Raw genomic sequence first — 14,814 nt, forward strand, 5'->3', positions numbered from 1 at the left:
GAGGCCTAGTGAGAGACTGAATCCAGCTCCGGTTGGCTGCAGAGTCTAATCCAGGACTTTGGGTGCCAGCTCTGCAGTTGCTGAGACTTTCAAGATTGGTTTTTTATATTTTGTATTATTTTCTCTATTCTTATTAGTAGCATTAGTAAAACATCTTTAATTTTTCCAACTCTCTTCTCTCTGTCCTTCTTTCCCTCCCGATCGCCTGTGCTGAGTGGGAAGGGGGGAGAGGGAGGGGCAAAAAGGGGAAGTGGGGGGAGAGGAGGTTAATAATACATCTGCCAGGGTTTTATTGTCACCCCGCAATCTTAACCCTCTACAGATAATTGGCGCCCAACGTGGGGCAAAGAGAAAGGGGTAAATTTGGAGATATTTTGGCTTTTCTACTGCTCTGACATAATTTTCAATTTTCTTGCCACAGTGCCAGCTCATAGAGTTGTGATACTCCACGTCTGTTTGCTTTGGACTTTATTTAGTGGTATTAAGGCAAAGTGAATTACACTGATTTAAAGATGTTATGGCATAAGTTGTATCAGTTATTTTCTACATTGTGCTCACTGATTCCATATCTGTATTGGGCCTTCTTTTTAAGTTGAAGTATTCATTATATAACAACAAGGAACTGGACAATGATCATGATGATACTGTGTGGTTTGTCACTGGTTTATTTCGTTATACTGCAGCTGCTAATGAATTTCTACTCACTTCTGCTTTACCTTGAAAAGCATCCAGGAGAGATTAAAGAGCAGTATGGCTCTGTGTTTGTTAATTGGTCGAGTGAATCTTTAGAAAGGCTGACTAACAATACTTTCGTTTTTTCACTAGGACAGTTCGCAAATGTTTTAGAGAGCTTTGAATATCCTTGGAGTTTTGATAGAACTGTGATGGTGTTATCAGGTTTGATGAATGTGTGTCAGTTTCTGTTAATGTTAAGAGAAATGGGGTTCAACAGGAGGTTTGCGTCTCTTTTTAGTCCTAAGATTTGCGGTGCGTCTTTGGGAGCTTTAACAAAAAGCACTCCTGGCCTCTCGAGAAAGAGCAAAACAGCGAAAGCTGCCGCTGCAGCCACTGCCCCCCAACGGCGGCTTCTCAGGCTGAAGCTACAACTCCTCCGCAGAGTTCCTCTGCCAAGGTCGCTGCAGATAACATTACTTCTCCAGCCTCAAAGGCCAACAAGGCAGCCCCCCCTTCTTCACACACTGGTCACTGTTGCTGCTGTAACCACAGCAATCACTGTGACAGTCATTCAGACTCTGGAAATGAATCAAATGATGGTGAACCCATACCAGCATCAGTTGCCGGTTGTAAGAAAGTCACTAGAAAGACTACCCGTGCAGCAGATGTTGGCACAGGGCCACCATCAACCCAAGGGGCACCATCAGGACAGGGAGGAGATGAAGTGACCACCACTCGGTCCTTTTCTCCAGGTGAGCTGAGAGATCTGCGAAAAGACTTTAGTCGTCGTGAAGGCGAGAATATTTTAACCTGGCTGCTCCGATGCTGGGACAATGGGGCAGGAACAATTGAATTGGAAGGTGGTGAAGCCAGGCAGCTGGGATCTCTGTCAAGAGATTCCACCATTGATAGGGCAATTTCAAGAGAGTCTAATGCCACTACTCTCTGGACCCGACTCCTGGCAGCTATGAAAGTAAGATTTCCCTACAAGGAAGATTGTATATCCAAGTTAGGGAAATGGAATACTATGGAGAAAGGTATTCAGTTCCTGAGAGAATTAGCTGTGCGAGAGATCATTTATTTTGGGCCAAACAGCCAAGAGGGGACAGACCCAGATAGAATCAATTGTACACGACCTCTGTGGCCCAGATTTGTACAAAGTGCACCACCTGCATATGCTAAGTCATTGGCAGGAATGGTCTGGTCAGCTGGAGGTGTACAAGATATTACTGAAGTGGTTGAGCAGCTCCGGAACTTTGAGGACAGCCTTGCTGGTTCTCTACGGGCTTGTGTCTCTGCTGTGGAGAAACTGTGTGAAAAATCTGATGACCGGTTTGAAAAGCTGTTGCAAGAAATCAAAGAACTCAGAGAAGACACATACCATTCACGACCTGCACAAACCTATGTTTCAGCTATTAGGAAAAGGCATTTCCAGTCTCGAGAGAGAGGACAGAGGCAGCCCACAAAAAGAGGTTCACTGTGGTTCTTCCTACATGAGCAGGGAGAAAACATGAATAAGTGGCATGGAAGACCTACCTCAGAACTTCAAGCACGAGTACGTGAGATCAAAGGAAAAACTCCTAGGAAGGTGGCTGCTCCAGTTTACAAAAGGAGCAGAAGAGATTCTGATGCTCTTGAAGGAACCTCTAATTCACACCCAGAGACTGTGCAAAACAGAAATTAGAGGTGCCCTGCCTCCAACCAGGTGGAGGAAAGGGATAACAGAGTTTATTGGACTGTACAAATAAGATGGCCTGGTACAACACACCCCCAGGAGTACAAAGCTTTAGTGGACACTGGTGCTCAGTGCACGATAATTCCTTCTAATTATAAAGGAACGCAATCCATCAATATTGTTGGAGTGACTGGGGGATCCCAGGAACTGACTGTTGTAGAGGCTGAAATGAGCCTAACTGGAAAAAACTGGCAAAAGCATCCCATTGTGACTGGTCCAGATGCTCTGTGCATCCTTGGCATAGACTACCTCAAGAGAGGGTATTTTAAGGACCCAAAAGGGTATAGGTGAGCATTTGGTATAGCAGCTGTGGACACTGAGAAAATTGAACATCTGTCTGATTTGCCTGGTCTTTCAGATAATCCTTTGTGGAGTTTTTGGGCTGTATGTTGTGAACAAGCCAGGGCTTGAGGTGGCTGGGGTGCACTAGGACCGCACGGAAGTAAACAGAAGCTGGTCTGCCCTCGACCCAGGCTGCAGGAGGGCGCCGTCGTCGTCGCTGCGCATGTGGACAGTGCCCTGCAGCTAATCACCATCGTGGGGGGGGGAAGAATGACTGCAAGTGTAACCAATTGTAGCCCGTGCTTGCCGCATGGCCTTTTGGGTATAGAGTATATAAGGGTTGGAAAAAAGTGGTCTTGGGGACATTGATATTCAGTGTTGTTAAGAGTTCATTAAAGGGTATTGATGTTAAATTCATATTGAATTAGACTCATTACTCTCGCCGGCCCGCCCGTCGTGCTCAAAGAGCTCCTGCCGGCAATTTTGCATTCTCCACATCGTCTCACGACAATCTTTCTGTTGTAGGACTGCTGATGGTTGACGATCAGCAGGTGCCAATTGCTACCACGTCGGCAATATCGCACCAATCGAGACTCTTTGATTCCTATCCAGAAGTTGATCCGTCAATTGAAAAGCCAGGGTGTGATCAGTAAGACTCGCTCACCTTTTAACAGCCCAATCTGGCCAGTGCGTAAGTCTAGTGACGAGTGGAGACTAACTGTGGACTATCGTGGCCTGAATGAAGTTACGCCACCACTGAGTGCTGCTGTGCCTGACATGCTAGAACTGCAATTTGAACTGGAGTCAAAGGCAGCTAAGTGGTATGCTACAATTGACATTGCTAATGCATTTTTCTCTATTCCTGTAGCAGCAGAGTGCAGGCCGCAGTTTGCTTTCACCTGGAGAGGCATCCAGTACACGTGGAATCGCTTGCCCCAGGGGTGGAAACACAGTCCTACCATCTGCCATGGACTGATCCAGACCACGCTGGAGCAAGGTAAAGCTCCAGAACACTTGCAATATAATGATGACATCATTGTATGGGGCGACACAGCGAAAGAAGTCTTCGAGAAAGGTGAGAGAATAATTCAGATTCTTTTGAATGCTGGTTTTGCCATAAAACGAAGCAAGGTCAAGGGACCTGCACGAGAGATCCAGTTTTTAGGAATAAAATGGCAAGATGGCCGTCGTCAGATCCCAATGGATGTGATCAACAAAATTGCTGCAATGTCTCCACCTACTAATAAAAAGGAGACACAGACTTTCTTGGGCATTGTAGGTTTTTGGAGGATGCATATCCCTGACTACAGCCAGATTGTGAGCCCTCTCTATCGAGTGACTCGAAAAAAGAACCAGTTTGAGTGGGGCCCTGAGCAACGACAAGCCTTTGAACAAATGAAGCGTGATATAACTCATGCGGTGGCCCTTGGACCAGTTCGGACTGGACTAGATGTTAAAAATGTGCTCTACAGCGCAGCTGGAGATAATGGACTTACCTGGAGCCTCTGGCAGAAAGCACCAGGAGAAACCCGAGGTCAACCCTTAGGTTTTTGGAGTCTAGGATACAAAGGATCTGAGGCCAACTATACTCCAACTGAAAAAGAGATACTAGCAGCATACGAAGGAGTTCGAGCTGCTTCAGAAGTGATCGGTACTGAAGCACAGCTCCTCCTGGCACCTCGACTGCCGGTGCTGAGCTGGATGTTCAAAGGGACAGTTTCCTCTCCACATCATGCGACCGAAGTTACGTGGAGTAAATGGATTGCATTGATCACGCAACGAGCTCGAATTGGAAATCCCAATCGCCCAGGGATCTTAGAAGTGATTACAGACTGGCCAGAAAGCAAAGACTTTGGGATGTCTCCAGATGAGGAAGTAAAACGTGCTGAAGAAGCACCACCGTATAATCCTCTTTCAGAGACTGATAAGCAGTATGCACTGTTCACAAATGGATCCTGTCGTCTTGTAGGAAAACATCGAAGGTGCAAAGCTGCTGTGTGGAGTCCCACACGACAAGTTACAGAAGCCACTGAAGGACAAGGTGAATCGAGTCCATTTGCAGAAGTGAAAGCCATCCAGCTGGCTTTGGACATTGCTGAACGAGAGAAGTGGCCAATACTTTATCTCTATACTGACTCATGGATGGTAGCAAATGCCTTGTGGGGGTGGCTACAGCAATGGAAGAAAAGCAACTGGCAGCGCAGAGGTAAACCCATTTGGGCTGCCACACTGTGGCAAGACATTGCTGCTCGGCTAGAGAGCCTGCCTGTGAAAGTTCGGCATGTAGATGCTCATGTGCCTAAAAGTCGAGCCACCGAGGAACATCTAAACAACCAACACGTGGATCAAGCTGCTAAGATTAAAGTAGCTGAGGTGGACTTGGACTGGCAACATAAAGGTGAACTTTTCCTAGCTCGGTGGGCCCATGATGCTTCAGGGCATCAAGGTAGAGATGCAACGTATAAATGGGCTCGCGATCAAGGGGTGGATTTAACTATGGACACTACTTCACAGGTTATTCATGAATGTGAAACTTGCGCCGAAATCAAACAAGCGAAACGGTTAAAGCCTGTATGGTATGGGGGGCGATGGTTAAAGTATAAGTATGGAGAAGCTTGGCAGATTGATTATATTACACTTCCACAAACACGTCAAGGTAAGCGTTATGTACTTACAATGGTGGAAGCAACCACTGGATGGTTGGAAACATATGCTGTACCTCATGCTACAGCCCAAAACACTATCTTGGGCCTTGAAAAGCAAGTCCTTTGGCGACACGGTACGCCAGAAAGAATTGAATCAGACAATGGTACTCATTTCAAAAACAGTATTATAGACAATTGGGCCAAAGAACATGGTATTGAGTGGGTATATCATATTCCATATCATGCACCAGCCTCTGGGAAAATTGAAAGGTACAATGGTTTGCTAAAAACTACACTAAAGGCAGTTGGTCGTGGAACCTTTAAAAACTGGGATTCACATTTAGCAAAAGCCACTTGGTTGGTCAACACCAGGGGATCAACCAATCGAGCCGGGCCTGCCCAATCAGAAATTCTACGGACTGTAGAAGGAGATAAAGTCCCTGTAGTACACATGAAAAACATGTTAGGAAAGGCAGTCTGGGTTCCTCCTGCCTCAGGCAAAGGCAAACCCATTCGCAGGATTGTTTTTGCCCAGGGACCTGGCAGCACCTGGTGGGTGATGCTTAAGGATGGAGAAGTTCGGTGTGGACCTCAAGGGGATTTGAGTTTAGGTGAAAATATTCAATACTGAACTGCAGGATGTGAATTGCCATACTAACAGTATTAAATAAGTGTCTTTCAGATCAAAACAGTGATGATGAAACCAGAGCTGGCTTCTTTGAGTGGCGCCTGACAAATTCTTCGAAGTTGATGTCTTTAACCCACAAACAGTGGTCATGAGATGCACTTGTACCATTTTTCCTGCCCTGGGAGACTGTCGTGACAAAATGAACTTAATGAACTTTTTAAAGGATGGTCCACTGATTAATTACTCCTGTGTATATATGTATATATATATATATAGTAGTAGTGATTAATTAGATTGTGTTGATAGATTGTATTGATAAGGTTTAAGTATTCAGTGAATGGCATATTATAAGGGGTGGAATGTCCTGGTTTTGTTAAAAACAAGTTTCTCTTTCAGTGAATTTTGCCTGTCAGCTAAAGCCTTCATATTAACTGCATTTTCCTGGAGAACCAGACACATGTTTTGGTAAACCTAGCAATGGAATGCAAACTTATTGATAAGCATGGATGGATCTCTCGCGAGAGGGGTAACGAGAAACAAGTGACTAAGAAACTGACCAACTGTGTATAACATTCCATTCACGTGAATACTTCATATAAAAGTGGGAGATCACAAGGATCTCGTTCCCTTTTGCCCTTTTCCCTTCTGCTTATGACCGACATTAGGAGAGGACCTTGCTGGTCGTCCCTGCAAACTGAGGCCTAGTGACAGACTGAATCCAGCTCCGCCTTGTTGCAGAGTCTAATCCAGGACTTTGGGTGCCGGCTCTGCAGTTGCTGAGACTTTCAAGATTGGTTTTGTATATTTTGTATTATTTTCTCTATTCTTATTAGTAGCATTAGTAAAACATCTTTAACTTTTCCAACTCTCTTCTCTCTGTTCTTCTTTCCCTCCCGATCGCCTGTCCTTAGTGGGAAGCGGGGAGAGGAGGTTAACAATACATATGCCAGGGTTTTATTGTCACCCTGCAATCTTAACCCTCGACACTGTGACACTGTCTCTCTGTGACACTGTGACACAGTGACTGTGACTCTGTGTCTTTGTGATTCTGTGACTGTGACTGTGTCTTTGTGACACTGTGATTGTGACTGAGACACTTTGACTGTGACACTGTGTCTCTATGACTCTGTGACACTGTGACACTTTGACTGTGACTCTGTGACTGTCACTGTAATTCTGTGACTCTGTGACACTGTGACTGTGAGTCTGTGAATATGTGACTGTCACTGTGATTCTGTGGCTCTGTAACTATAAATCAGACCCTGTGACGACCCTGTGACGACCCTGTGACAACCCTGTGACTCTGACTTCTTGACTGTCACACTGAGACTCTGTGACATAGTGACCCTGTGACTCTGACTTTTTGACTGTCACACTGAGACTCTGTGACATAGTAACCCTGTGACTGTGAAACTGTGATTATGTGACACTATGTCTCTATGACTCTGTGACAGTGTGACACAGTGACTCTGACGCTGTGGCTCTGACGCTGTGACGCTGTGGCTCTGACGCTGTGACGCTGATTCTGTGACGCTGTGACTGACTGTGACTCTGTGACTCTGTTACTCTGTGACTCTGTGACTCTGTGACTCTGAACGAGACTGTCACTGTGACACTGTCTGTCTATGACACTGTGACACGGTGACTGTGACTCTGTGACTGTTACTGCGACTTTGTGACTGTGACTCTGACTCTGTGTCTAAGTGTATATGTGACTCTGACTATGTGAGTCTGTGACTTTGTGATGCTGTGAGTATGACTGAGACCCTTTGACTGTGGCGCTGTGGCGCTGTGGCTCTGTGCCATCATAGTGACCCTGCCTGAGACGCTGTGCCTCTGTGCCATCATAGTGACCCTGCCGGAGACGCTGTGCCTCTGTGCCATCATAGTGACCCTGCCTGAAACGCTGTGCCTCTGTGCCATCATAGTGACCCTGCCTGGAGACCCTGTGCCTCTGTGCCATCATAGTGACCCTGCCTGAGACGCTGTGCATCTGTGCCATCATAGTGACCCTGCCTGGAGACGCTGGGCCTCTGTGCCATCATAGTGACCCTGCCTGAGACGCTGTGCCTCTGTGCCATCATAGTGACCCTGCCTGAGACGCTGTGCCTCTGTGCCACCATAGTGACCCTGCCTGAGACGCTGTGCCTCTGTGCCATCATAGTGACCCTGCCTGAGACGCTGTGCCTCTGTGCCATGATAGTGACCCTGGCTGGAGACGCTGTGCCTCTGTGCCATCATAGTGACCCTGCCTGAGACGCTGTGCCTCTGTGCCATCATAGTGACCCTGCCTAGAGACGCTGTGCCTCTGTGCCATCACGGTGACCCTGCCTGGAGACGCTGTGCCTCTGTGCCATCACGGTGACCCTGCCTGGAGACGCTGTGCCTCTGTGCCATCATAGTGACCCTGCCTGGAGACGCTGTGCCTCCGTGCCATCATAGTGACCCTGCCTGAGACGCTGTGCCTCTGTGCGATCATAGTGACCCTGCCTGGAGACGCTGTGCCTCTGTGCCATCATAGTGACCCTGCCTGAGACGCTGTGCCTCTGTGCCATGATAGTGACCCTGCCTGGAGACGCTGTGCCTCTGTGCCATCATAGTGACCCTGCCTGAGACGCTGTGCCTCTGTGCCATCATAGTGACCCTGCCTGAGACGCTGTGCCTCTGTGCCATCATAGTGACACTGCCTGGAGACGCTGTGCCTCTGTGCCATGATAGTGACCCTGCCTGAGACGCTCTGCCTCTGTGCCATGATAGTGACCCTGCCTGGAGACGCTGTGCCTCTGTGCCATCATAGTGACCCTGCCTGGAGACGCTGTGCCTCTGTGCCATGATAGTGACCCTGCCTGAGACGCTCTGCCTCTGTGCCATGATAGTGACCCTGCCTGGAGACGCTGAGCCTCTGTGCCATGATAGTGACCCTGCCTGGAGACGCTGTGCCTCTGTGCCATGATAGTGACCCTGCCTGAGACGCTGTGCCTCTGTGCCATGAGAGTGACCCTGCCTGAGACGCTGTGCCTCTGTGCCATCATAGTGACCCTGCCTGAGACGCTGTGCCTCTGTGCCATCATAGTGACCCTGCCTGAGACGCTGTGCCTCTGTGCCATCATAGTGACCCTGCCTGGAGACGCTGTGCCTCTGTACCATGATAGTGACCCTGCCTGAGACGCTGTGCCTCTGTGCCATTATAGTGACCCTGCCTGGAGACGCTGTGCCTCTGTGCCATCACGGTGACCCTGCCTGAGACGCTGTGCCTCTGTGCCATCATAGTGACCCTGCCTGAGACGCTGTGCCTCTGTGCCATCATAGTGACCCTGCCTGAGACGCTGTGCCTCTGTGCCATCATAGTAGACCCTGCCTGAGACGCTGTGCCTCTTTGCCATCATAATGCCCTGCATAGAGACGCTGTGCCTCTGTGCCATCATAGTGACCCTGCCTGGAGACCCTGTGCCTCTGTGCCATCATAGTGACCCTGCCTAGAGATGGTGTGCCTCTGTGCCATTATAGTGACCCTGCCTGGAGACGCTGTGCCTCTGTGCCATCACGGTGACCCTGCCTGAAATGCTCTGCCTCGGTGCATTCATAGTTACCCTGCATAGAGACGCTGTGCCTCTGTGCCATCATAGTGACCCTGCCTGAGACGCTGTGCCTCTGTGCCATCATAGTGACCCTGCCTGAGACCCTGTGCCTCTGTGCCATTATAGTGACCCTGCCTGAGACCCTGTGCCTCTGTGCCATTATAGAAACCCTGCCTGGAAACGCTGTGCCTCTGTGCCATCATAGTGACCCTGCCTGAGACGCTGTGCCTCTGTGCCATCATAGTGACCCTGCCTGGAGACGCTGTGCCTCTTTGCCGTCATAGTGACCCTGCCTGAGACGCTGTGCCTCTGTGCCATCACGGTGACCCTGCCTGAGACGCTGTGCCTCTGTGCCATCATAGTGACCCTGCCTGAGACGCTGTGCCTCTGTGCCATCATAGTGACCCTTCCTAGAGACGCTGTGCCTCTGTGCCGTCATAGTGACCCTGCCTGAGACGCTGTGCCTCTTTGACACCATAGTGACCCTGCTTGAGACCCTGTGCCTCTGTGCCACCATAGTGACCCTGCCTGAGACGCTGTGCCTGTGTGCCATCATAGTGACCCTGCCTGGAGACGCTGTGCCTCTGTGCCACCATAGTGACCCTGCCTGAGACGCTGTGCCTCTGTGCCATCATAGTGACCCTGACTGGAGACGCTGTGCCTCTGTGCCATCATAGTGACCCTGCCTGGAGACGCTGTGCCTCTGTGCCCTCATAGTGACCCTGCCTAGAGATGGTGTGCCTCTGTGCCACCATAGTGACCCTGCCTGAGACGCTGTGCCTCTCTGCCATCATAGTGACCCTGCCTGAGACGCTGTGCCTCTGTGCCATCATAGTGACCCTGCCTTGAGACCCTGTGCCTCTGTGCCATCATAGTGACCCTGCCTGAGACGCTGTGCCTCTGTGTCATCATAGTGACCCTGCCTGGAGACGCTGTGCCTCTGTGCCATGATAGTGACCCTGCCTGAGACGCTCTGCCTCTGTGCCATGATAGTGACCCTGCCTGGAGACGCTGTGCCTCTGTGCCATCATAGTGACCCTGCCTGGAGACGCTGTGCCTCTGTGCCATCATAGTGACCCTGCCTGGAGACGCTGTGCCTCTGTGCCATCATAGTGACCCTGCCTGAGGCGCTGTGCCTCTGTGCCGTCATAGTGACCCTGCCTGGAGACGCTGTGCCTCTGTGCCGTCATAGTGACCCTGCCTGAGACGCTGTGCCTCTGTGCCATCATAGTGACCCTGCCTGGAGACGCTGTGCCTCTGTGCCATCATAGTGACCCTGCCTGGAGACCTGTGCCTCTGTGCCATCATAGTGACCCTGCCTGGAGACGCTGTGCCTCTGTGCCATCATAGTGACCCTGCCTGGAGACTCTGTTACTCTGTGCCATCATAGTGACCCTGCCTGGAGACGCTGTGACTCTGCGCCATCATCGTGACCCTGCCTGAGACGCTGTGCCTCTGTGCCGTCATAGTGACCCTGCCTGAGACGCTGTGCCTCTGTGCCATCATAGTTACCCTGCATGAGGCGCTGTGCCTCTGTGCCGTCATAGTGACCCTGCCTGAGACGTTGTGCCTCTGTGCCGTCATAGTGACCCTGCCTGAGACGCTGTGCCTCTGTGCCGTCATAGTGACCCTTCCTGGAGACACTGTGCCTCTGTGCCATGATAGTGACCCTGCCTGAGACGCTGTGCCTCTGTGCCATGATAGTGACCCTGCCTGGAGACGCTGTGCCTCTGTGCCATCATAGTGACCCTGCCTGGAGACCCTGTGCCTCTGTGCCATGATAGTGACCCTGCCTGAGACGCTCTGCCTCTGTGCCATGATAGTGACCCTGCCTGGAGACGCTGTGCCTCTGTGCCATCATAGTGACCCTGCCTGGAGACGCTGTGCCTCTGTGCCATCATAGTGACCCTGCCTGGAGACGCTGTGCCTCTGTGCCATCATAGTGACCCTGCCTGAGGCGCTGTGCCTCTGTGCCGTCATAGTGACCCTGCCTGGAGACGCTGTGCCTCTGTGCCGTCATAGTGACCCTGCCTGAGACGCTGTGCCTCTGTGCCATCATAGTGACCCTGCCTGGAGACGCTGTGCCTCTGTGCCATCATAGTGACCCTGCCTGGAGACCTGTGCCTCTGTGCCATCATAGTGACCCTGCCTGGAGACGCTGTGCCTCTGTGCCATCATAGTGACCCTGCCTGGAGACTCTGTTACTCTGTGCCATCATAGTGACCCTGCCTGGAGACGCTGTGACTCTGCGCCATCATCGTGACCCTGCCTGAGACGCTGTGCCTCTGTGCCGTCATAGTGACCCTGCCTGAGACGCTGTGCCTCTGTGCCATCATAGTTACCCTGCATGAGGCGCTGTGCCTCTGTGCCGTCATAGTGACCCTGCCTGAGACGTTGTGCCTCTGTGCCGTCATAGTGACCCTGCCTGAGACGCTGTGCCTCTGTGCCGTCATAGTGACCCTTCCTGGAGACACTGTGCCTCTGTGCCATGATAGTGACCCTGCCTGAGACGCTGTGCCTCTGTGCCATGATAGTGACCCTGCCTGGAGACGCTGTGCCTCTGTGCCATCATAGTGACCCTGCCTGGAGACCCTGTGCCTCTGTGCCATGATAGTGACCCTGCCTGAGACGCTCTGCCTCTGTGCCATGATAGTGACCCTGCCTGGAGACGCTGTGCCTCTGTGCCATCATAGTGACCCTGCCTGGAGACGCTGTGCCTCTGTGCCATCATAGTGACCCTGCCTGAGGCGCTGTGCCTCTGTGCCGTCATAGTGACCCTTCCTGGAGACGCTGTGCCTCTGTGCCGTCATAGTGACCCTGCCTGAGACGCTGTGCCTCTGTGCCATCATAGTGACCCTGCCTGGAGACGCTGTGCCTCTGTGCCATCATAGTGACCCTGCCTGAGACGCTGTGCCTCTGTGCCATCATAGTGACCCTGCCTGAGACGCTGTGCCTCTGTGACATCATAGTGACCCTGCCTGGATACTCTGTTACTCTGTGCCATCATAGTGACCCTGCCTGGAGACGCTGTGACTCTGCGCCATCATCGTGACCCTGCCTGAGACGCTGTGCCTCTGTGCCGTCATAGTGACCCTGCCTGAGACGCTGTGCCTCTGTGCCATCATAGTTACCCTGCATGAGGCACTGTGCCTCTGTGCCGTCATAGTGACCCTGCCTGAGACGTTGTGCCTCTGTGCCGTCATAGTGACCCTGCCTGAGACGCTGTGCCACTGTGCCGTCATAGTGACCTTGCCTGGAGACGCTGTGCCTCTGTGCCATCATAGTGACCCTGCCTGAGACGCTGTGCCTCTGTGCCATGATAGTGACCCTGCCTAGAGACGCTGTGCCTCTGTGCCATCATAGTGACCCTGCCTGGAGACCCTGTGCCTCTGTGCCATCATAGTGACCCTGCCTGAGACGCTGTGCCTCTGTGCCATCATAGTGACCCTGCCTGGAGACTCTGTTACTCTGTGCCATCATAGTGACCCTGCCTGAGACGCTGTGCCTCTGTGCCATCATAGTTACCCTGCATGAGGCGCTGTGCCTCTGTGCCGTCATAGTGACCCTGCCTGAGACGCTGTGCCTCTGTGCCGTCATAGTGACCCTGCCTGAGACGCTGTGCCTCTGTGCCGTCATAGTGACCCTGCCTGAGATGCTGTGCCTCTGTGCCATCATAGTGACCCTGCCTGAGACGCTGTGCCTCTGTGCCATCATAGTGACCCTGCCTGGAGACGCTGTGCCTCTGTGCCATCATAGTGACCCTGCCTGAGACGCTGTGCCTCTGTGCCATCATAGTGACCCTGCCTGAGATGCTGTGCCTCTGTGCCATCATAGTGACCCTGCCTAGAGACGCTGTGCCTCTGTGCCATCATAGTGACCCTGCCTTGAGACGCTGTGCCTCTGTGCCACCATAGTGACCCTGCCTGAGACGCTGTGCCTCTGTGCCATCATAGTGACCCTGCCTGGAGACGCTGTGCCTCTGTGCCATCATAGTGACCCTGCCTGGAGACGCTGTGCCTCTGTGCCCTCATAGTGACCCTGCCTAGAGATGGTGTGCCTCTGTGCCACCATAGTGACCCTGCCTGAGACGCTGTGCCTCTCTGCCATCATAGTGACCCTGCCTGAGACGCTGTGCCTCTGTTCCATCATAGTGACCCTGCCTGGAGACCCTGTGCCTCTGTGCCATCATAGTGACCCTGCCTGAGACGCTGTGCCTCTGTGCCATCATAGTGACCCTGCCTGGAGACGCTGTGCCTCTGTGCCATGATAGTGACCCTGCCGGAGACGCTCTGCCTCTGTGCCATGATAGTGACCCTGCCTGAGGCGCTGTGCCTCTGTGCCGTCATAGTGACCCTGCCTGGAGACGCTGTGCCTCTGTGCCGTCATAGTGACCCTGCCTGAGACGCTGTGCCTCTGTGCCATCATAGTGACCCTGCCTGGAGACGCTGTGCCTCTGTGCCATCATAGTGACCCTGCCTGGAGACCTGTGCCTCTGTGCCATCATAGTGACCCTGCCTGAGACGCTGTGCCTCTGTGCCATCATAGTGACCCTGCCTGGAGACTCTGTTACTCTGTGCCATCATAGTGACCCTGCCTGGAGACGCTGTGACTCTGCGCCATCATCGTGACCCTGCCTGAGACGCTGTGCCTCTGTGCCGTCATAGTGACCCTGCCTGAGACGCTGTGCCTCTGTGCCATCATAGTTACCCTGCATGAGGCGCTGTGCCTCTGTGCCGTCATAGTGACCCTGCCTGAGACGTTGTGCCTCTGTGCCGTCATAGTGACCCTGCCTGAGACGCGGTGCCTCTGTGCCATCATAGTGACCCTTCCTGGAGACGCTGTGCCTCTGTGCCATCATAGTGACCCTGCCTGAGACGCTGTGCCTCTGTGCCATGATAGTGACCCTGCCTGGAGACGCTGTGCCTCTGTGCCATCATAGTGACCCTGCCTGAGACGCTGTGCCTCTGTGCCATCATAGTGACCCTGCCTGGAGACGCTGTGCCTCTGTACCATGATAGTGACCCTGCCTGAGACGCTGTGCCTCTGTGCCATTATAGTGACCCTGCCTGGAGACGCTGTGCCTCTGTGCCATCACGGTGACCCTGCCTGAGACGCTGTGCCTCTGTGCCATCATAGTGACCCTGCCTGAGACGCTGTGCCTCTGTGCCATCATAGTGACCCTGCCTGAGACGCTGTGCCTCTGTGCCATCATAGTAGACCCTGCCTGAGACGCTGTGCCTCTTTGCCATCATAATGCCCTGCATAGAGACG

General features: G+C 52.1%; 1 long non-coding RNA gene across 2 annotated transcripts in view; it reads left to right on the forward strand.

Moving 5' to 3' along the window:
• The window catches only part of LOC309451863, an 80,552-nt gene extending 73,860 nt beyond the window's left edge, over positions 1-6,692 (forward strand). For both annotated transcript variants that reach the window (XR_014186345.1, XR_014186346.1), the window contains exon 3: positions 6,631-6,692. This is a non-coding gene — a long non-coding RNA (uncharacterized lncRNA). The remainder of the gene's footprint in view (positions 1-6,630) is intronic.
• Positions 6,693-14,814: the final 8,122 nt, after the last annotated feature.

The sequence above is a fragment of the Streptopelia decaocto genome (genome assembly GCF_964273445.1).
Source record: "Streptopelia decaocto genome assembly, contig: HAP1_SCAFFOLD_106, whole genome shotgun sequence".
Taxonomy (NCBI): Eukaryota; Metazoa; Chordata; class Aves; order Columbiformes; family Columbidae; genus Streptopelia; species Streptopelia decaocto.